Here is a 23506-nt window from a genome sequence, read left to right as displayed (position 1 = left end):
TCGTTGCTCCCCGCTAGTTATGCACTTGTAGTACAAGACTTCACCAGGGGAAAAAAAATATTTAGAAGTAGCTTGAAGTTTGCCTCGGGGGTTAATGTCAACGCGAGTGAGTGGCTGACAGTTTGGACAATGTCCGGCCGAAAACAGCACGTCGATTATCGCACCTTGTGTCGCTCACGGGGCCGATCAAGCGCATCCCCAATTAAGTGAAGGCCGTCCACGTAGCAGTGGCGTTCGATAATTGTCGAAAATGTGCGAACTTGTCCACAACGATTTGTGTGGCGCAGAGCGTTCCCTCTAGAGTGTGAATATAGGCATTAAATATGGATATTTCGGTGGCTAGCTTTTAGCTCTCTAGCGACAACTACAAAATTGATGATAATAAGCCAGCAATCCTATAAAGCTGTGGCCAAATTACTGATAAGATGGTATTAAAAAGATGTTCAATAACTAATTTCTCCTTAGTGGATTAGACGATCAAGCTTTCCTCGCGATCGATCTTCCCGTTTTTTTTTCATTGGAGGTATTGGTAGCGGATTTTCGGAGACTGATCGGCTCAATTTATTTCGATACCCGTTGACGGATGTTTTCGCTGCTCGCCGCAGTGGTCACTTGTATGACAAATGGTGCCGCCTTCGTGTTTGTTTGTTGGCTGTTTCGGCGCACGGTAAGGATTAGTGGGCAATGATTAGCATAAGCCGTGAAAGTAATTTATCTCTCCACCCGAGGAGGGCCCTCACGAGATTGATGGGCCAGCCAAAATGTGGGTTGTCGTCAGAGGGCGAAAATGCGAATGTGGGCCCATTCCATGTGGATCGCTTCTGTGCGGATTGTGATGCGGGGCTACAATGTTGTTGTTTTTTTGTTGGTAAGAGTATTAAATCATTATTGTGTGTTTGCATACAAACAAAGTCCATCGTAAACGGAAGCGTGAGTGAGTGCAGATTGGCGCAATCTTATGAGTGATCTTCCACCTGTCATTGCTACGATTGGGTCCTGCCATAAACTGGGGAGGTTTAATTTATGAAATCTGCACTGGAAATGGCAATGACAGTACCTCAAAAGGTCGAGGTCAAGGAGGTCCCAATGGAATGCATTTCAGCAAAGCTAAGATTTATAACATAATTTCTGAACTAAAACATTAAAAATATCATTCCAAATGTAAATCCTCCATTTGGCACGTTCTATCAAACGGATCTTGGGATATTTACGTTTCCTTTGCTGTTTTTTTTTGCGAATCTTCTTCGCAAAATGTCCTTATGAATATTCATATTCATATTTATAGAACGTATCGGTTTAACAAACCGATCGTATCGGTATCGGTCGTGAACCGTATCGGTTTAACAAACCTAACTGAGGCCATAAAAATGAATGGTTTGATCAGAATTTTTAACACCGAGATTATTGGCCTCAGTTAGGCCACCGATGCAGCTTAAGACAGTTTGGTTTCGTTTGCAAAGTTGCTTCCATTTAGATGCATGATTCATCTGGAAGTTGTAAATAATATTAACGCATTTTTCACAAACTGAAAACAAAGAAATGAATTCATTTTTCAACATCTTCAACGGGGGTATTTAAGTCGGTGTTAAGTGAGCACTATTTTGTTTATTTTCTTTATACAAAAAAACAGCTAATGTTTCAGTAAGCTAAATACTAAATTTATGGAGAAAATAAGTTTCAGAATCATAGATTACTTTACCTTTTAGCTCCAAACGTTCGCTATGAAATGAACAATGATTGTGGTGGAGATCAGCTTCAAGTCATCTACTGTAAGTCGCTACAACTGTAGAACATTTCACCGGTTGAGATATCAAGAATGGTTGGAAATGAAAACAAAACGCATTTTTTTACTTTTCTAATATGTATTCCACTGTTGTTAACACTAGAACTACTGGGCGATTTTTACGCGTACAACTCTACCACGACCAGTCAAAATTACCAAATAAATAATTTTTATGATCTTACTAACATTTTTATACTTCTTTCAGTTTAAATACATGACTTCATACCAAGTTGATTGGTTATTTCTCACACCAGCATTTAAAAACTATCGAAAAGTTTAAGTCAATAGTATATCCTGTTGTGTTGCAAACTCCAAAATTTAAATCGTTAACTGCAAAGTGATCAAAGCATAAGCCTTGCTGCTCACACAATTTTTAAACGATATTTGATGTCTTGTATATTAAAAATATATTATCTTATAGTTATATTGCAAGGACTTCATCTATTTGTTAAACCATCAGTCAAAATGGCTGGTTAAGGCAAAATTGCCTACGACGTAACTTATTACCGATATTAGATTAGATTTTTATTTTGCAATTTATACACATGAACATCCTATTTATTAAGCAAAAGTCTTGCATCAAAATCAGCAGAATTGTTTCACTTTAAAATCAACTTGAAAAATATGGAAGCAGTCCTCATTACATGAAGTGCATGTCTCTTCTTTCTTACATCAGGTTCACGACAAGTTCATGTCTCCTCCCAATTAAAAAAAATTACTCTCACAAAAATCAATAATTCATATACAGTCAAATGCACTGAAACGAAAGATACTGTTGGCTAATTCATAATTTTATCTTATTCATGATTATTTTATCTTGGAAATAGCTGAAGATCCTTGACATACAAACATCAAGAAAGATAGCCGTAACAAAGAAAAATTCTATCTCACAATCAGATAAAACATTAGATTATCTTTTCAATTGTCAATATTTTAAAGCTGTGTTGCCAAACTTTTTTAAAGGCTTATTTCTAGAGGCATTGAGACTCTGTGGCTACATTTGTCCCTGGTTATGGAACTTATAAAAGGAGATAAAATGTCCATCCCACCTGTACTGGTCGCTTGTATGAAGAATCGACTATACAGGTACTTCATCAAAATATAGTCAAGCGAAGCCTTCAATTGGCTAGACAAGAACTGTAAAGCTATTTGATTTTCTTAATTAACAGTGGAGGCTTTATAAGTTGATTCTTAGGTCTTAATTGATTATTTATAATTATTTAATTAATAATCTTTTATTTTAATCTTAATTTTTACACCGATTCTTTTTTAAATACTCTCAAAAAAAGGCGTTTGCATGCATGCACAACTTCCAGTATTTGACAAATATATTTACGAGTCCAAAAATCAATCCATAAGAAGCAATAAATTATGAATATAAATTCCATAAATATCAAACAGTTCAATAAGCTGTATTTCCGTATCTCAAGGAAATCAAACTCGCTTTCAATGCGATGTCCCTTATGCGAGCGCAGCAGAAACGTGTTCCAGTTTGCTCCGTGTCAGCTGACAATGAACATCAATAGGAACTAGTTCAATGTTACCGTGCTTCATTTGTCCCTGCCACCGGTACCGGTAGCAGGCCGGTACAAAAATCCACTCCAGCTCACAACTGCCCCGTGTACGAAAGGCAATTGATTTGTTCAATTGTAATCTCCCATCAACGGTTTTCTTTGCCAAGGATATTGTTATTGCTTTGATTTTAGTTTATTCTAAACCATTCCAAAAAAGGAGTTAACTGCTACGATGGTGTTTAGGCACATCGGTTCCAAAAAACATCTTCCAAATGTTCTACGCCTCGTCTACGCCGTCTACCGTTTGCGAAACCGGTTGCCGGAACTTCTTCACGACCCGGCAGGAACCCAACACGGGCCCATCTACCTGAGCGGAATTTTAAATTTAGCAGCCAATTTTAGATTCTTTTCTAAGCGACCGCTATTGGCGTGCTTTGTCCAAAATTAAGTCGGCTCAAAATATGGTTTTGCCAAGAATAGAGCGAAGCGGATGGTCAAATTCAATGCCAGGACCGGGCACTCCTTATCACCAGGCAGGCAGGCTTTATTTTTCTACACTTTTTATTGATGTATCAGAAGAAGAATCTTGTTATTTTAATCCGGTTTATTTCGGGTGGTGTATCACGTGGGTTGTGAATATGCGTAAAAATGTGTCTTTTTCTTCTTCGTTAGCCAGGGGCCGCTTTAGGGTGTTTAAGATCTGAGACGAGCCGGTTTTTCGCAGCTGGGCACAAACAAACAACAAACAGCAGTAGACGACGAGCTAGACGGCTCTTTTTTTTTGTGGCCACCGATTTTACGGTACGGTTTCGATCATCTTTCCAAGGCAGCCTTCCATTCGGATCCGGATGATCCATCATGATGAGAGCCGAAAATGGGAGAGAAAATGATCTTATCACCTCGAAACTACATTCATTCAAGCGACTGCGATAAGGATCAGAGATTGATGAATAGTAAAAAATTGTTTCGAAACTGAGCGTACGCTTGAATGTCCTTGCGAGTTGTTGGTCCTGGCGTGATTGTTCCGTGAAGCAAAAAAAGAAGCATCAAATCATAAATGATTTTTATTTTCTTCAGTTTTCCCCATATTCAATATCTTAATTGAATGGTTTGAAGGTAAACAAGAGTTACATTTGTAATTAATGTTTCATTGCTTTTAACCACTTGACCGAACCACTTTGGACGATCGGTTCGATGGGAGGTTTTTTTTTGGTTGTTGTTGCAGAGGGAATGCACGCACGGTGTCATAAATTACGCCAGGTCGGTTTTGCCACCAGAGTGATAGCAAGCGAGAGACGAAAATGTTGCTGATGATGAGTTTCGGCAGCCAAGGCCGCATACGCACACGCGATGAAGCTGTAAAGGATGGGCAAAAATTTCGTCAAAGCAGGTATAACATTTTGAAAAATATTTAACGCAGCTATATCCCACCGATCGATTAATTAACCATTCAATAGCATTTTAGCAACACATGTTTTACCATCTGCGTGCGTTAAGATGGGACAAATCATTCCGAACGCACATAAAACCAAACGACATTCCTTCAAAACGCGCGCGAACTACGTTTGGCACAAGGATGAATGTTTCACGCGGTTCGTCGCTTGCCCGCTCGCCGAACTCGTTTGTCGTCGAGTTTAGCATTTTTAAAGTTCGTCTCCGGTCGGTTCCGTTCAGGCAAAAGAGCAATATTTTTCATTTTTCAACCAGCCAAGAGGCCTCGTTCTGTTGTTTTAGTGTGATTTTATCGATTCCCCTCGATGGTTCCAGTATTTGCATTTCGATTTTTCGTGTCAGAGCACTGCGGCTCCTATTTCTTTTGCTCGATCTGTACATGTGGGTTGGAATGTTGCTATTAAAAAAAAGTGAATGAAGATAAGCGAAGGATGCGAGAGGTAGCATAAAATGTAGATAGTATCACCTACTTCTTTCCGAGATGACCGGGTCACCGGGTGGTTTTGCCAATGTGAAGTTAGACTCAAAAAAAAAAAAGGATATTTTATGCACCAGCCCACCAAATACAACCGGTACCGGTTAGAAGACGCCATACTCATCCCGGCATTCCGTTATCATAAAACAGCACACACACACACACTCGCACACGTTCACGCACCTTGCTTCGTTCCATTGACCGATTGACGGGGGTCGTTTGTTGAGCCTCTGTGGTTCGCAGGTCAGTCGCAGACGCGACTCGGAACGGGTTTTTCGCTTGTCGCCCTGCCTGGTGTGCTTCTCTTTCGCTGGTTGGCATATTATGCTGCAAGTCCCAGATGGTTCGAGGTCGATGGCAGAGCCCCCGTTGCATATGTGAAGTGGTCAATTTATAGGCGCGCGATAATTCACTTTCAACATTTCGCGAAATCGAACGCTGGCACTGACTGTCGATCTAGGATGGGGTGAATGGGGTGTTGTTTGTTTATGTTTTTTTTTGTTGGTTGTTGTTGCAAAATTTTGCAGCACGGTGCATCCACCACGGTGTCAGGTTTTTCGGTTGGTCGTTCTTTTTTTTTTTTTTTTTGCTTGCGGAGATGATCACTTAATGATCGTTACATAGTTGAAAATCGGAGGATGCTACTACCGCTACTACCTGTCCTTGTTATAATTAATCACCCTTCTAACATGTGTAGCTTAATGTAGGGGTTTTTTGTTCGTCAACAGGATGATCGAACGTGTCCATGACATTCGGGGATTTTTGTCTATGTGTTTGTGTTTTTCCGTTCCAGTAATCGATAGCAAATGTACCTTTTTTTGGCTGAAATCAAAAGAAGTAAAAATGAGACAAAATTTCCATTGAAGGAATGAGACATCGTTTGGTGCCGTGACTAGGATACCTCTCTTAACATATTTTATTTTTTTCAACATGTTCAATTACGCCTATTTGTAAGTACTGCATCAAAACATACCAACAGTTTGATTGAATACTGAATTCATTGAAGCAAATCTTCAAGATGGCATGATGTCACTGGGCCAAAGATTCTCGTCCCAAAAGTCCCAAAAAGTTTGAATGGATTAACGCAACCAACGATTGCCGTAAAGTAGAGATTCTAGGACGGTACGTTCCCCTTTTCTGATTCGCGGATCCAAATCGATTCTTGTCCAGATTACTGACAATTCGGTAGGATTCATCAGAAAATTTGCCAAGACATCCATAATTTCTTTGTAGGATGGATAGAAAAGATTTACCTCAGAGCGAGAACAATTCCTTCATTTGATTACAGAACGTGTAAAGCAGCTATCGTTGGATGATATTGCTTCGAATGTTGAGAAAGGAACAAATGAAAATATTGTTCCCCGAGCATAGCAATAGCAGCATAGATCTTTTCATTTCTGTTAATGAACTTGAATAAATTCCTGATAATGATGATGTCGTCTTACACTTTGAAAACGGTAACGGTTTTTCCGAATATTTTCGACGAATTTGATGAATAGATTGTTGAATTATTGCTATTTTCTATAGGAAGTAAGTTATTCTCTGAGATTATGGGAGACATTGATATCTTTACGTTATCCTAACAAGGTTGTGATGACTGAGTATCCAACTACGTGCTTTCAACAAGTTTAATAAGCCATTAGATAGTCGGCATCAGCTCCGTTTGGTTGTTACGCCATAAGTGGGTTGTGTTCATAAGGGTCTAATAAGACGTCTCATCCTAGGGTAAAGAACTTTTTCTTCTTCTTCTTGGTCTGAACAGGGTTTGGCTCGTTATAAAGACATGGCCATGTCGGCTATCCGATTTCAGTTTTCGACTTCTCCTAATCTAGCCATCGTGCTTGCTATGGTCCTCTACGCTTCGTGCCGAACCAACCGTCGTATCCTTCCGGCTTTGACTATCGTCAGGATATTTGCACCGCCAAACAGCTTAGCTCTTGGTTCAGCCTCCTTCTTCACACGCCCTGCTCGCACACATCACCAAAAGAATTCCAAAGGAAAAGGGAACCGGCCTGTCATTATAGTGCAGAACTCGTACCTACCGGACTTAACAGAGTGAGATATATCGTGCATTTCGTGTGTTGTTGGAGTGCGATCAAGGAGTGTGTGGAGCCCGTAGTACGCACGATTCCCCGGATTTCGTTGTCGAAAGACCAAAGAAGCAGAAACGATCCTCTAACTCATCGATGTCAACTGATACTCTGCTTTCATGTCGAGTTCCATCACGGTCAGATGATCCGGCAAGCGTCTGTCTGAAGAGCCTATTGCAAATACTTGTCTTCGACACATTGATCCTGAATCTAAATACTATCGGTCTCGATTATAAGCTTCTTCTTCTTGGCTTAACGACCTCTAAGGTCATGCCGGCTATCGAAATGGCTTTCTAGACTGCCGATACCACGTAGTTGGTTAGTCAGTCCTCACTACGGGGAGACGGTCCGGATGGGATTTGAACCCCGGTCCCGCCGTGTGAAGACCGGTGCAGTTGCCTCCTGCACCACCGGGCCTGCTAGCCAATATTAGCTTATTCGACAGTTTTAGTTGTAGATTCTAGTATCCTTCTACGGTCTTCTTCTTATTCTTTTTCTTAGCTTAACGGTATTCTTCTTCATCTTTTTATTTGAGTGTGGATTGTATCCTCCTATGGCAGGCGAGGCTTCGCTCACCCGTTCATATTCAGAGGCTTATCTCACGCTATATTGCCTTTCAACTTCTAAGAGTCATATCGGCCGTTTTATTTTCTCGCTTGATGATCGGATGCAAAAATCGCTGTTTGCCTGGCTTACGATTTTCATCTTTTCTAACCAGTACTTTCCCAGATCGTGTCCTGATATGATGCGATTCAGTCTGCGTATTTCTGTGGCAGATAGGTCTATATTTCGGTGCCATGTTATGATTTCAAAATTATTTTGAAATTTTTCAAATTCCTTGCCCTCTCTGCGCACATGTCGCAATACCATTGCTTTTTATCCTCTGTCATTTTGGTTTTGGTCATGTTTCTCGCGTCCTCCATTCTCAATTTGTTCTTTATGATTATTTGTGAATATATTCCCTCTTTAGCTAGTGTGTCAGCTTTTTCGTTACCCTTTATGCCTAAATGTCCCGGAATCCATCTGATTTCTGCTTTCATTTGTTTGGATCTTTTTAAGATGTTATGTATTGATGCCTCTATAAGCTTAACGGTCAACTTAGAATATGACTTACTAGACTTGATAATAACACGTAGTTGAATAGTCAGTTCTCACTACGGAGGAACGATTTGGATGGGATTTGAACTCCACAAGGGTGCTCTTGTTAAAAAAGGGATGCCTAAAAAACACAAATGCACCCGATTATGTTGATAAAATGACCTTATAACATTGGTTAACCTCATATTTTTTATCTGCCACGCCCTATAAAGCATGGTGTAGAGATGGAATTGGTGCCATGGCTAGGATGCATCGGGTTAATTGTTGACCCCAAAATCATCAAAAAAGGAAATGAAAATTGGAACCCATTATTGTGGCGCACTTTATTCATTCCAACTCAGCCAGACCAGTTAATCTTTTTCGGCTTTCCACTGATTAATGAGTCGTTGACATATGTTTCAACTTTCTACACACTACGTTATCGTAACTCGTCTGCTTGATGATAAAGACCGAACTGAAAAAAAAGGTGCGAAAACGGGTATCTTTTTACATCGTTCGACAATGCAGGCAACGGCTTCTCACAGTGCTAGGGGACAATATAATGCCCTGCAAGTGATTGATCAACGATTCCCTTCATATATCGTACGGTTATGGCACACAATAAACGCTTTATTGGTCAATTCAACGGACAACGGCGATGAATGGTCCGTGTGTGCGTTTTTTTGTGGTATGGTTTATTGCAGTGATGTAATTAACCTGCCTCTTTAGAGGAAGAATTTAATCCGAAGATGAGCCGACACACAACCGATCTCGTGGAACGTGTCTTCCGGGAGTGTCCGTACTCACGTACTGATCTTTGATTGCATTTACAATTCAATTACAGCGCCTGCCAGGACATGCATGCTAATCGAGTAGAATGCAGTGCATCGTGTGCGTCTTTTGTTTGCGTTGCATTTGATTGATGTTTATGATAGTGAGATACAATATTTCCCATGTCTTTTATTTTTTAAATTATTTATTGAAATTATTATTATGTTAGCATAATAAATAATACACAACTGATAAAGCTCATCAGCGACAGACAGACTGACCACGTTTGTTGATAATGATTGCACAATTGCATGTCGTTGCTGTCAATCATTTCTTTAGCAGATGCTTATGGTTAACAGATTGGCTATAATCGACAACGATAAAAACGAATCGATCATCATCCGAAAACACACTAATGCCATCTAAAATTGCCATTAATTTGAAAATGTCATCCACCGTAGCTAAACTGCAGCTGTAGTACATTTTTATGGTTGTTTTGGCTGCCTACCGGTTTAGCATCCGTCCCATCCGACCCTGTCGTTTGCCCTGTTTGACCCCTACACAGGCAACAACCAGCAGCAAAATCGGTAAGAAATATAATGTTTTTACAGGTTAATCGTAAACCGGCAGGCCACATGTCTCTTGCCCCGATGTGCAGTGAAGAAAGAACCTCCCCAAGTGCCATAAACTTTTCTGCCGATGGTAAAAGGTGTTGAGGTTCAAACCACAAACCGAAGGCTACCGTTTGAACTTGAAAATGGCGCTTTTGCGTTCGGTCGGTTGCTAGAATGGTTGCTTTGCTGCAGCACGCTGACAAACGCCACCAATCGCATCCGCTTCTGTTGGATGCTGCTGGGTGGTGGTGGGAAAGGGACGAGCAGCAGGGTGACATCTCGGATGGACAGCAGTGTGGGATTTGTTTGTGTTTGTTTGGGGCGGCAGAGAGGCAGCGCAACATGCGGTTAGATGTCACGCGGATGCTTAGGCGAGAGTCAAACCGAACACTAAGCGTTGTACTACGATTGCTGTAGGTAGGAGTTGTAAGAGTTTAAGTTAAAATTATTTAAATCAGCAGCATGACCGCGGGTTATTGGATTTAAGGTTTGAGATTTTTTTCTAATTTATGTTTGGATTTATTTTTTTACTTTATAGCTCAAGAATAATTAGAATTTTTACTACAGGTCGGTGATAAACAGATTACGTCGAGGATCAAATCCCTTACTGGTCGCTTTCTTGTTGTAAGGACTGTCTGTCCAACTAGATGGTATCAATTAGTCACTTAAGCCGTTAGAAGACCGGTATGACCTAGCTGGTCGTTGAAACTAGAGAAATAGAAACTAAGTAACTATAATGCTGGTTTTGTTAAACAATGAATTTGTCAAATAACTATTTTACATTCTTTTAGTACATTCAATCATTCATAGAAATTTCAATAGAAGATGAAAGAACTTTAGAAAGCTTTAGACAGATAACCATAAGAAGCTTCTGACCGTAAATACAATTTTTATAATTGTTCCGATTGTTGTCGTGTGCTCTAATTGCTGATCGTTGCAAATTATGTTAAAAATAAAAGCTGGATCAAAAGCTAGAAAGTGAAGAATCAATCAATCAAAAGATTCTTCACAAGCCTTTGGTTTTCCGTGTATTCGTTGTTGATAATTTGTGATAAGAATAGCAGAAAGCATAACATTATCTTACGATATCTCCCATTCAAAATTGATCGTTTCACCTTCCATAGTAAAGTTCTATTCGATTGCTGTTAGAGATGATCGTTATTATAAAATTCGCTGTGATGCTTAGAGTGTTGAAATTAATATTTATCATATATTCCTGAGAGTCGTTGACAGATATTATCTACAGATCGATTTAAATGTTGAAATATTAATCAACCGCTTTATTTTGTCACAACGCAGGTACCCCACGCGTTGAATGTCGTGCGACATAAAGCCCGCGCTCGCTCACAGCGACCACTTTCTGGCGAGACTCATCTGCTCACCATAGTGAGATGATCATCATCATCATCTCCCGCCGCCGCACAGACGGTACAGATGCGGTGTATAAATAAGCCTTTGAAATTCGCAGCGCATTTCAGTCCGCTGTGGATTTTGGCGCGTTTTGGATCGTCGTGTTCACTGCACGCGTGGGACAGCCTCGTACGGGATCGAGGTGTGCGGTGCGCTAGTGGTACAAATGTTTGCTATAAAACAAGTGAATTTGTGAACAGAAACAACAGCACACAACACTGCCCTGCCAGGTGCAATTGGTGATAAAACATTGCTAAAAACATTAGCATAAGAAACAAGTGCCATCCGTAGTGTGTATTTTTGTGGCCGTACGAGCGACGTCAATTTTATGGATTAATTGCTGCTTAAGGATCAGACAGTCTCTAGTGGTGGTGTGTGCATTGCTGTCTTCGTGAGTGCTCGAAAAATGGTGAGTTGTGTTTGTCGAGGATGGTTGATCTCTTAAGTCTATTTGAATGTGACACTTAACGGCGCAAAGAACGCACGCGTATTTCGAGCACGTCCGTCAACGTGCTCATGTTACTAAAGTGCCTGGTGGAAGAGGATATTCGTTACCGAGAGAAGTTCTGGTTGAATGAGGTTTCTGGTTTTAGGGTGGCAATCTTTAGTGATGTCAATCCTGTGACATAAACGCAGGACACGTTCTGGATCGGAATCGCGAGGATCGTACAATCGTCATTGGCGCATTAGAACCAGGCCCGTTCTCACAAAATCGCATCCGGATGCTAGACACGATGTTCGAGTGGGAGACCTTTGTGGAATGCGTGCGTGCATGTGTGTATTTGATGTGTTTGTGTGTGCGCTTGTGGGTGCGCAGATTCTTGAAGATCTGTCATCCGTTCGGAAGGGAAGAATGCTGATATTTCGTGACGACTTCCACTCCATTATACGCCCGCTTCAGATCATCTGGCTTCGTGTTGGCGTACCGGAGAGATAGACACTTGCCGATGTCATAGAACAAGAACCGTCATTATTGTAGTGCGGCCACTGGTGGAACCTAGAGGCGTCTCCTGCAGCACGTATAGAGATAAAAATGATGGATAAATTGTCATGATTTACGGTGAATGTGTTGTTTATGCAAATGTTGCTGCTAGTTGCGCCGAGATTAGTACAGATTGTGCGCAAGAGAAAACGATTGTACTCTTCTGTGTGGTTTCGTACCATCCACAAAGAAGATACAAAAAAGGTTGTTCTTGTTGGAAGAAAAAAAAAAGAACTGAAACAGCAGCTTAATGTTCTAATTATTTTGACAGAACGATGAGCATACTCTGCTGGACCTCATCGAGATGACTCAGATCTCGTGGAGGTTTTCCCATTTTTAAATTTTATTCACCACCCACCTTGATGAAGAAGGATCTGCTGAGAAAGAATGCATAAATTACAATTAATTCATCCATCCTTGAGGTGATTCACAGTTCCAGGAGGGAAAGTTGTGACATTGTAAGTGATGATGACCTATGGCTTCATCACCCTATGGAGTGTGCTAATTAGTGATTAGTCAAGATCGTCGTAGTTCGTCACAACTAATTATGCGTAGATCAGGTCTTTTGCATTAGACCACACGGCAATTGGAATCAAATAAAAAATAAAAAGGTCTTCCGCATTAGATGTGACGTAATGTTCATTAGTGGAAAAGTGTATATAAGAACACTTTTCCAGGGGATTCAAAAAACACGATTTAATATAAAAAATGTGGATCAATTGAGGCTTTTATTTAAGTTAACTACCAACTAAACAATTCAAACACCTCTGAAACCGTTCAAAAATATTTCTAATATTTATGTATGAGTTCTTCTGATGTTTAGAGTTATATTCTGAAATAATTATTCAAATATTATGAAATGCACCAAAATGAACATTATTACAATATTATCCATTTCTTTCAAACGAGTAATTTAAAATCATTATTAATAATTCAATTGTATAATCAATTATTAAGGTTTTGGACGGCAGTACCGGTGTTCAAATTCCACCTGGATCGCTCCCCATAGTTAGGACTGACCCTTTATTGACAAAATCTGCCACCTAAAGCATTACTAAGGCAAATTTATAATGAAAAATCCCTTAGTAGTACTAGCAACGATGTGTTTCTATGCAGCGAAATCTATTGTTTAGAAAGTGTAATAATTCAAACGTAATTATTTTTTAAACTGTTGCTGTTATTAATTTAAACCAATAACAGCAGGTAATGAAATATTTCTGTCACAGAGATTTATTAACATTAAACTTCTTCTCAAATAAGTTGATATGAGATATTCATAGCTAATATCCCTTTTTCCGATTGAATAACGTTTCCATTTGGCAAAATAGGATCAACTTTTGCTTGTGTGTTTGTTCTAGCACACTTCCTTTATTATCTAACTGAAGCTTTCATTCACCAAAACGTCACACACGCTCATAAAGAAAGAGCTTACATTTCCTTGGCCAAACAAAAAACCCCTAGCGGACGCTTAAACGGTTCGAGAAGATTTGTTTAATTTTCTTCCAAACTCCCCCTTTTTAAACGTATTCCCTACCATCGCACTGTTTGCCATCGAACCGTACCGAGCTGATTTAAACAAACGGGTTCGGTACGGTGTGGCAGCGGTAAAACTAGCATAACGAGCTCATTGTTTGATCAACCAAAACTCGAAGCCGGCGAAAAATGCTCTGATCCGCAAACGTCAAAAAGTGTGATGACAAAAAGGAGGAAACTGCAACGGTAATGGAGCTGGTCCACGAGGGGGTAATGTTGCACGATGCACACAATCAGCTCTACCCTCAAGAGGTGGTGGTGGAAATGCGAAATATGATCACGGAGATCGCGGACAACCCGTACCGCCGGGAGTACGGAAGGTGTACCGAAACATGGAAACTTCATTATCATTTCGGCCTGCACCAGATGACAAACGTTGAGGTGGGCTTTGTGACCGTTTAACTAGTGCGGGTGGACGGGTTCCTTGCACCAGATCTCCCAGGTCTCAAGCAAGCGGCCACGACATCTTGAGCAATACAATATTGTCCACCGACACTAGTTCTATGCCGTACGAGAAGGGCACAGTTAGCACAACAGTTTTGATAGCCGAGCGGGACAAAACGTCTTGATGAAGATTTCGGACAACGCGACCCGGTATCGTAATGGTTGGCGGTGTATGTTGTCTCATAAATATGGATGATTGATATTTGGTTATGCTAATGTTTCTTCCCTCTTGTGCAGTCGTTGAATTGCTGAAGCGCGTGGAGGAGGTGGCCAGTCACCTTGCATCAACACTGTCATCAGTGTTATCAGTGCAGCGGGGCAGCGTGTCTTTTATGCGTCCTCCCTGGTGTTGGACCGAGTGGAGTTGACCAATGGGAGAACAAATGTGGCGGTATCGTGTTGCATTTCCCCCGGGGGAAAAAATCCGTTGGTAGCATCATCGGGAACCAGAGCTCACTCTAGCCCAGATTGCTGCAAGTGTGTCACCCTGGTATTCAAAACGGCATGTTTTGCCCTCGAAAAAATCGAGCCTATCGAGCCAGGAATGAGTGCAGATTCGTTATATAATTGGTTAGGATTGAAGACTAGAAGCGATGCATGACCACTGACACGCAGAGCACGATGCATGCTGATGTCGTATCGAGATGCTAATAAGCATCAAGGGGAAGAGCGTGAATGCGTGAAAAAGGGTTTGGGAAGATGTGCCGATAGGTTGGTCTGTGCTAGTGCCCTGCTTCATCCCCACAGTCTAGACAGGTTGCTGCCTCGATGGTAACCGGTTGGAAGACTTTTGTTTTCGTTCGACAGCGAAACAGTGTGTTTGGATGGATTTTCAAAACTGGATCGATTGACCCGGTGGCCGTAGGATGCATAGTTGAGAGTGTAAGGTCACGTTGAAGTTTATTGGATGTGGAGTGTTGTTTATGAGCAGTTTTTGATAACAGTTTGCGTAGCATTTGACGAGTCTTTGAGTCTCTGATACTTCTGTCTCGATGGAATTTGATTTTTGACACAATCAGATTGCCCACGAGGCTGAACACGCGTTAAACAATGTGTCATTCGATGCGGTAGGGTGATGTGTTGCAATTTGCCTATCGTGACATGTTTCTTTATATCGATTAGACGATTGAAAGGTAAAAAAGAGGATGAGTGACATCTAGTCTGTTATTGATTGGATTTTTTTTTTTTAATTATTGGTTGCATCTTGTCTTACCGGGGAATGACTTTGATAAGAAATGTGACATTTGTGATACTGTGGGAATTATTTGTCGAATTTAATGCATTTTTAAGATTAAGAAGCAGATTTAAGATTAAAAAGAAGAACGATAAGGTGCTTGAACGTACTCATCGATATCTGAAGTAATAATTATTTATAGGCAACAATACATCAATTAGGTTGTTGTATCTGTGGCTGGCTTTGAAGTGCAACCGTTTGTCATCCTTTTGTTTCATTACGATCAATAACTACAGTGACTGATTGCTTGACAATAGCCTTACCTGGCATATTAGTCATATCCACCAGAGCTGATATGGGTTCGGCAGAAATTGCGTATCTCTTTTTAATTAGAAGTCAATGATCATTAACTATTTACAGATAATTTTGTTGTACGGGGTATCCCGAGGTTTTTCGACGTGTTTTCATGTATTTTTGCTTTCGTCTCGACGTTATTTGGCGCATCCCGAGATATTTTTGTTCTCGACCGGAGGTTTTTTCACGCTTTTACATATATTTTTGTCCGTGTCCTAGCATTTTCAAGCATTTTAAATCTTGTCCCACAGTTTGTTTTACGTCTTTCCATGTACTTTTGTTCTTTAAATTATTTTTTTACGAAGCATGATGGCACGTCGCCTTAGTGTCATATTTTTATTCTTGTCCTACAATTGCTTGAGCCGTTCTGAAATATGTTTGGTTTCTGCTGCCGAATTTAAATTTCATTTAGGTATAGTAGAACTTAGAGTGAATCGCTATTAAAACATTTTATACGCACTCTGAGGAACTCTGTAAAGCTGTAAATATAATTGTGTTTTAATCGTGAGTTGAGTTGAAATCGTAAACTTACTGATTGGTCATCTAAGGTCAGGTGAGGCTATCGAAATGGCTTACTAGACTTCCCGATACCACGTAGATAGTCAGTCGTCACTACTGGGGGACGGGTCTGGATGGGATTTGAGCTCCGATCTTGCCGTTTGAAGGCCGGCACCGCTGTCGCCAAACCAACGAGCCGCCACTGATGGTTGCTGCTGTTTATTAGTCAATCTGTTTGGTTCATTCTTATAATTAATGTCAATTGTTACCTCTGTAAATGTTTGTATTTAATTGTAAATTTCCTCTTTCAAAACAATCAAATTCTCATGACAAATTAATCAAGTACAAATTAATATGAATAATAAAATTTTATGATATTCTGAATTTGATCTTCTAAATACCAATCTAATCTAATCTAAATATTAAAACGTTCAATCCATGTCCTCGCAACAACCTTATGAACTGATACGAGTATGACTTACTGATACTATCACCATAATCGCTTAACTTTTTACCCTGCTAACAACTATCAAGTTATCAAGCCTATTTATCATAGTTGTGTTATTGATTGTGTTATTGCTGGTGTTTATTTTTATCTTGTTTGAATCATACTAATGCTGTGATTCATTTAGCAAAGAGTCCAATCACAGTATAGAAAACGAACCTACATTTATCTGTAAAGTTGTGGGCCACGACAAAAACTCTATTATTATTGTAAGCTCTATTACTCAATGTTTCAGTATGATCACAAATATTCAGAACTTACTACAAATTGTATGTTCCAAATTAACGAATTTAATTTGTATTATATAAGCATTTCTTGGTCTACTTAACGACTTACTAGGACACGCTGGCCTTCAGTCAGTCCTCACTACGGAGGAAAGGCAAAAATGGGAATAGAACCAAGGTTCTGCTGTGACCAGCGACCGGCGCCGGCATCTACCACCGAGAAACCCGGTGAAGAAAAGAGAAATTTAGCAAACCTCATTAGAATCCAAAGCCCCTAGCAAAAATGAATGTATAAAATGTGTTTTTATTCTTCCTCTAATCTATCAGCACGATCGCTTCTAAAACCGTGTGTCGGCATACTAATCCTATTATCCTACCAGTCAATTCTCTTGCACAAAAAAGCCGGTTCACAGGTCTTGAGAGAAATTAAGCTCAGAACATGAACCCACACACACACCATGCAAAGATCGTTAACTTACTTTACTCTTTCGTTCGTTTCCACAGGTTCGGCAAACATATAAAAAAAAAGCCAAGCAACATGTTTGTCAAATAATTGTGTAAATTTCAGGTGCGGTTCGTTTTATCCTTTCTCGTCTTTTACCACACCAACATGTGGCACAGATTGGGCATGCAGAATCGCGTAATACTTTAGCATTCTTCAGCGCACAGTTGACGTCAGATATGTTGTTCTGGGAGGGTCGTCGAACCTTGTGGCTAAGGTTTTTTTTAATAGCTTTTCGTTAGTTAGAAACACATCAACAAACATACGACAGCTATTAATATTATTGCGTCGTTTCGTAGATGAAAAGATAAGAAACAGTTAGATTAGATAGCTTTGGTTTGTGGTCCTTTTTTGACTTGAAATTCTTGCTGCAATCTCTTACTTTCATCGTGTGTGTGCGTTGAAGTTGTCGTTGGTGTTCTCTGCGCAATTGATCATTGAGCATTTTTCGCTGATCTTACCCAAACGATCATCACCACGAATCGTCACATTTGTCACTCAGTTTGAGTCTCTCGATACCGATATTGGTTTGGTGTACGGAAATCGATTGTCATTTCTCTTCGACAAAACCTGATTGAATGTTTTTGAGAATGTCCTATGTGCAAACTGCTGAAAGAATGCATTTTTAAAACATCTTTTTCTGGAATAAACACACGCCAGCCCAACAACGCCGGGATATCGCTAAGTGCGACCTGCTGCAGGGCAAAACCATGACACTGTTCTGGCTTGTATCTTGCACACGGTCGTCACCGATGGGTGACAATGTTTCCCACGCGATTACATTTAAATCCACCTGTCGGCCGAGGGCCCATGCATTTGAGGGATTTTCTCGCCTCTTCAGCCACCGGGCGCATGTGGATGCGTTCCGTTCCTCGTAACCCACTAGCCCAATAGACGACTTTGCTAGTTTTTGCATTCCAGTTGACCCGCCGGTGTGTGATTGTGCAAACGGTTGTGGACCCATTTTTTGTTTGCTTCCTCCCCCGTACACAACTATCACGTCAAAAGGTGACAAAGATTAAGCGTGCCTAGGTGCCGTCCGTTCTGCGCAATCTGTCGCCAAACCGCCAAACACCACAAAACCGACCGGAAAAACTTCACCATGTTCCGACCATGCGTGTGGTGGTAGCCAGTTGATGGGTGGTTTCGTGGCGTGTGACTCTTGCGCAGACACACGGTGACACGTTGCCTTCACCTCTTCCGCGCTTGCCGGCTCAGCTTGGTCCAGTGGTGTTTAGCGGGTTCTTTGAGATAATTCAATTAAGATAGCAAATCGTCTCAGCAATTTGTCGCCCGAGAGGTTATGTGTGTGGATATATTGCGTGCACAAAAGGGGCCAAAGTTGACGTAATTTGACCAATGACCGTAACTGAAAAGGTGCGATTTGTTTTTGCTGGATATGGTTGAGATGTGGTAGTGACGGAAAGGGAACTGCTTGTTTCAAACGGTGGCAGAAATAGAGGCACCTCAAACTGGGATGAGGAACAATGTGATGAGATTTTATCAGAGTGCAGCGTAATTAGTTTTTATTGTTATGCTTAGCTGATTGCCTACTTTACGCGAGGCTTGTTATCAGTCAGACTTATGTTAATGTTTCGTTTGTTTTATTTGATTCTGATTTGATTTAAAGTGCTTTAAGAATAAATTTTTCATGAACTTGGATAATTATTTTATATGTTATGTTGCTTATGTTTGAAAAAAATGTGAGCCTAAAATTTTATCGTTCCAGGACAAATCGTAGCGATTGTCAACGACGTTCATTAGTATTTTTATTCAACGACGTTCATTAGTATTAGGCTGTAAAAATAGTCTAAGCTATGAAGGATCAATTGTTATTGATTCTGTGATCATAAATGTTTGATGTTTTTAATTAAAAATCAATACACTGATGAATTGCAATTGGTTATTGATTACTGATTGAAGTTTAACCCTGACCAAGGCATGCTAAAAAAAATATATTTTTGTATTAATTTAAGTATACTGTTGGCAAAAAAACATTATTGTAGGAATGAGGTAAAGCCATCATTAATTTATTTTAGTTAACTTTACTAAAAAAAGTTAAAATGAATGAAATAAGTTCTCTTTTATTTTTTAAGCATAACAGCTATGGTTGAAAAATGAACGATAAGGTTGAAGAATGAACGACAGGCAAAGTTCATGATATTCAACTTTTGTGAAATAAAAACTTTTATTAAATTTGCAAATGATTCTGACTATTATTGATATGATTATTATTGTGATATACATGCTACAAATGGCGACCCGGTGGTAAGATCGCAGTGGTCTTCACATGGCAGGACCGAGGTTCAAATCCCATGCTCTTCCTCTGTAGTGTGGACTGGCTATCCAACTACGTGGTATCAGCAAGTCTAGTAAGCCATTCGATGGCCGACTCGACCTTATATGGTCGTTAAGCCAAGTAGTCGTGCTACAAAGATAATTATATTTAAGGAACAGCTCAATGTGCCCATATGCCCAAAAATAAGTAATAAAGTATGTTGCGAACATCAAAAACTCAAGTACGAGGGTGAACAGAGAAATTTTCTGGTAGACATACGTTTACTCGAACCAAGCAATGAGGTTCTTAAAACTGGTAATCTGTGAGCTATTTTTAAAAATGTTTTCAATACCATGTATTTGAAAAATTAATTTAAATCACATAATCGAGTAGACAAATTCAAGTGCTTTTTCTAAATAAAACGAAGGGATTAATAAGTCGTTGGCCTTGATTAAGGTCACTAAAAGCTAACCTACTCACCAACCTAACTCCAAGATGACAGTAGATCCACAAGTTTTGGTAGAATAAATTGAGAGCTAAAAGATCCTATATCCAACCTTGACCATCTTGTAATAAGAGAACAAAATTTAAGAAAACTTTTTTATTTACTATGACGCCGTGCCGTGAGAAAATATTTCAGATATTTTCATAGAAATGTTAGCAAATAAGAGTTAATTTATAGTTTAAAAATTTTCAATACTATTTATATTTCTTCGTTGCAGTTCGTAGAACTATTAAAGATGAGATTTTTATAGAATAGAAATTGAATTCCACATCGTACGTTCGATTGAAAGGGAAAGGGAAACCTCTTGGACGATCGATAACACCACGGGCGCTCGCCTGCTTACTTGACAATTCCATTAGCATCTTCGAATGGGGAGGGTGACCTTGAACTGGTATCATCGCTTCCCAACCACTGGATCTAGTTCTTCTACACCTGTTGTTGCGTACTCAAGCGCGTGTGTTAATTCCAATCGTCGTCGTTCGTCGATCGAGCACGATCATGGCCGAGCAGAGCAAACAAAAAAGCAAAACAACTGTCTGCCTTCTAAGACGTTTTATGACGCCCTAGCTACGAGCAATGTTTGGGATGGTTCGTGGAAGATTCTGTCATCCGTCTAGAGCAGAGAGAGAGAGAGACAGAGAGTACCAAGGGAACTCAATTGACCGAAGGACAGTTTTATCGACCGGACCGTATCGGTGTGATGACTGCTTTTGTCATCAGTAAAGTAGCACTTCAATCAGCAAAGCGTGGAGACAAAAGCTCAAGCTAGCCTTTTTTTGTTGCCAGATTATATTTTCTTGGAGGCTTCTATAAGTGCCTTAGGCGTAGATGGATCATTAGGTTGATGTCTTTTTATCTCACAAGATCACGCTTGAGGCGAGTAAGAAACATACAACCGAGACATGGGTCATTATGAAAATGGTAAAGTTTATTGTATTCAATTAAGATATTAGGAAAACAAACACCAGAGGACACAAGTCTCTGTTCAATCGAATGGGTAAGATATTCTCCTGCAAAGATTGCATATCTATCCAATAACTGTAAAGTATGCTCCTTCTTCTCGTTCACCAGCGAAAAATAAATTTTGTGGTGACTTTTTATCACAAATCGATTTATTGTATCACCTTTTCGGAAGGCAAACAGCTCGTCTTCGTCTGCGTACGAGCAAACGGGCTTGTGGGTGAGGCTACGACAGTCGTGGTACGTGCCCTTCGAGGGTGTCGTTCTGCGCGTCGCATCGGATCCCTGTCGAACCAGTTATAATGCGTTCAAGCGGCGCTGTCGCTGTGCACGGTTGCGTAACGAGCATCATCTTTATTAAGGCTGCGCGGCATCGAACGATCAATGATGATCGTTATTTTAACTGGTTTTGGTTCAGTCTGGTTTTGTTTCGTTTAACCGATAATCCACTGCAGGATGTGTGACCTTCGCGATCGAAACATCGCAGAGGTAGAGACACATTAAAGATGGGAAGGTTACCATCGAGTAGGAGTAGGAGGTCTATGTCCTGTACGATCTTCTGTGTGCGATTACCATCGGGTGAATGGATTGTCCCATATGGTGGCACTAAGACGAGTTGTAGTTGCGCAGGGCGACATACGAATTATCGTTCGAGGTTAAATCTAAACTCCGGACCGTCACAAAACAACAAAACAAAAATAATCATCAACTCTTAGCATCTAATTCGTTGCATCCTTTAGTGTCCATATTGGGTGAATTCAAGTACGCAAACAGCTGCTTGGAAAAGATGCAATCTAGAATGATCGTCATTAGCACTCCTCCAGTGCAGAAAAGTGTCCCATTTGAGGTTCTGCTTTTTGATGAGTTAATCACATCGTACTTGTAGGACAGGGTAACATCCGGTTAATAGGCTTAAGTTGGACAGATTTTTGTAACACCTTGACCAACAAAAAAAAGTAACAAAAATTGCAAACATTTTGTGCTACGTTAAGTGAGTGTTGGGTTCGTCGCTTTAGGTAGCGTTGAAGTCTCTTGTTTTTTGCGCTCTTTTGCCGTTTTTCATTGCTCCACAGAGCTAATTGCATAGCAAACGAGGCTAGAGTAGAAGAAAATAAGTTTTATTAGGGCATGTTTTTGTTTAGAAATAGTTTAATTAAGTCAGTAGACGAAAAACGGGATATTTTGATTACCGAAATTAAATTCGTCAGATTGCATCAACTATTTTTCTACAGCATCTTTTTTAAAAAAATACTCCAAAATTTGAATATTACTCCTTGAGACATTAAAAATTGCCTCAGAATTACTTCAGAACTCCACCATTCCATGCTGAGTAGTTTGTCCAACTGAGCCAGCATGAGGCACCGGGAGTGAACGGAAGGAAACGAAATGGAAGGTAAACATTGCAACCACCTCCCTCCCGAAAACATGCCCATAGAACCGTTCCAGAAGTGGGCCATTATTTGCATACCTTTCGGCAAGAACAACACCTGTATGTGAACCAGGGTCACGAGACGACAGCTTTTGGATAATCATGTACTACATGTACTTGATGACACCTACGTCGGGTAGATCCCGTTCAGTGTTCAGTGTATGCTTCTCCATCAGGCGTCCGACAACCAGATGCCGTGCGACATTTGCGTATGTTCGTCCGTACATAAGAAAAAAAAAACCTGTGGCCCACGGTCTCTCGATTTTGTACCGCTCAAACATCATGCGCATGTGAGTAGCCGCGGGGTCCACTGTTTGCTATTCATAAGTGGTCGATAATCGAAAGTAATTAGTTATTGTTGTAGCTCGCCGATGTTAATGTTCTCGGTTTGTATGTTGTGATGAGCGTCATCGGTATACGATTTTAAGGAACGAGAGATGGTGGAGGGTCGTCGGTAGTTTGAGACAGAAGATGATCAGCAGTGTTACCAACAGAGACTACTTGAATAAAACAAACTATTCGTTAACATCTCATAAAGCAAGCGGTTCTGTGCTGGGCAACTATAAGTGATTGAATAAATAAATCGAATTACTTATTCCGTGAGGAACTTGTCAGAGAGTGACAAAAACTGGGAAGATAAAAGCACGATGATATCTAATGTTATTCTGCAAACTTCAATGCTAAAATTTTGATGTCCAAACATCGTCTAGCATTCTCCTTCATAAAAAAGATCAAGCAAGAAAATTCTTTTATTTTCCATTTTTTTCTTGCAAACGATCTGTTGCTATCACGTAAATTGTTGATATGATTAATATCATCATTATCATTATCATTGGAAGATCCAACACGTGTTGTTCCATTGGTATTCGCTTTACTTTGTATCGTCCGTATGTAGGTCAGCGTGGCGCATAGTGTGAAAACTTCAAGGTGAT

General features: G+C 40.2%; 1 protein-coding gene across 2 annotated transcripts in view; it reads right to left on the bottom strand.

Moving 5' to 3' along the window:
• The window catches only part of LOC126562266 (uncharacterized), a 472552-nt gene that overhangs the window by 322966 nt on the left and 126080 nt on the right, over window positions 1–23506 (bottom strand). The gene's annotated exons all lie outside the window — the stretch shown is intronic.

The sequence above is a fragment of the Anopheles maculipalpis genome, chromosome 3RL (assembly GCF_943734695.1).
Source record: "Anopheles maculipalpis chromosome 3RL, idAnoMacuDA_375_x, whole genome shotgun sequence".
NCBI classification, from domain to species: Eukaryota; Metazoa; Arthropoda; class Insecta; order Diptera; family Culicidae; genus Anopheles; species Anopheles maculipalpis.
This window is presented reverse-complemented; position numbering and strand designations above follow the sequence as displayed.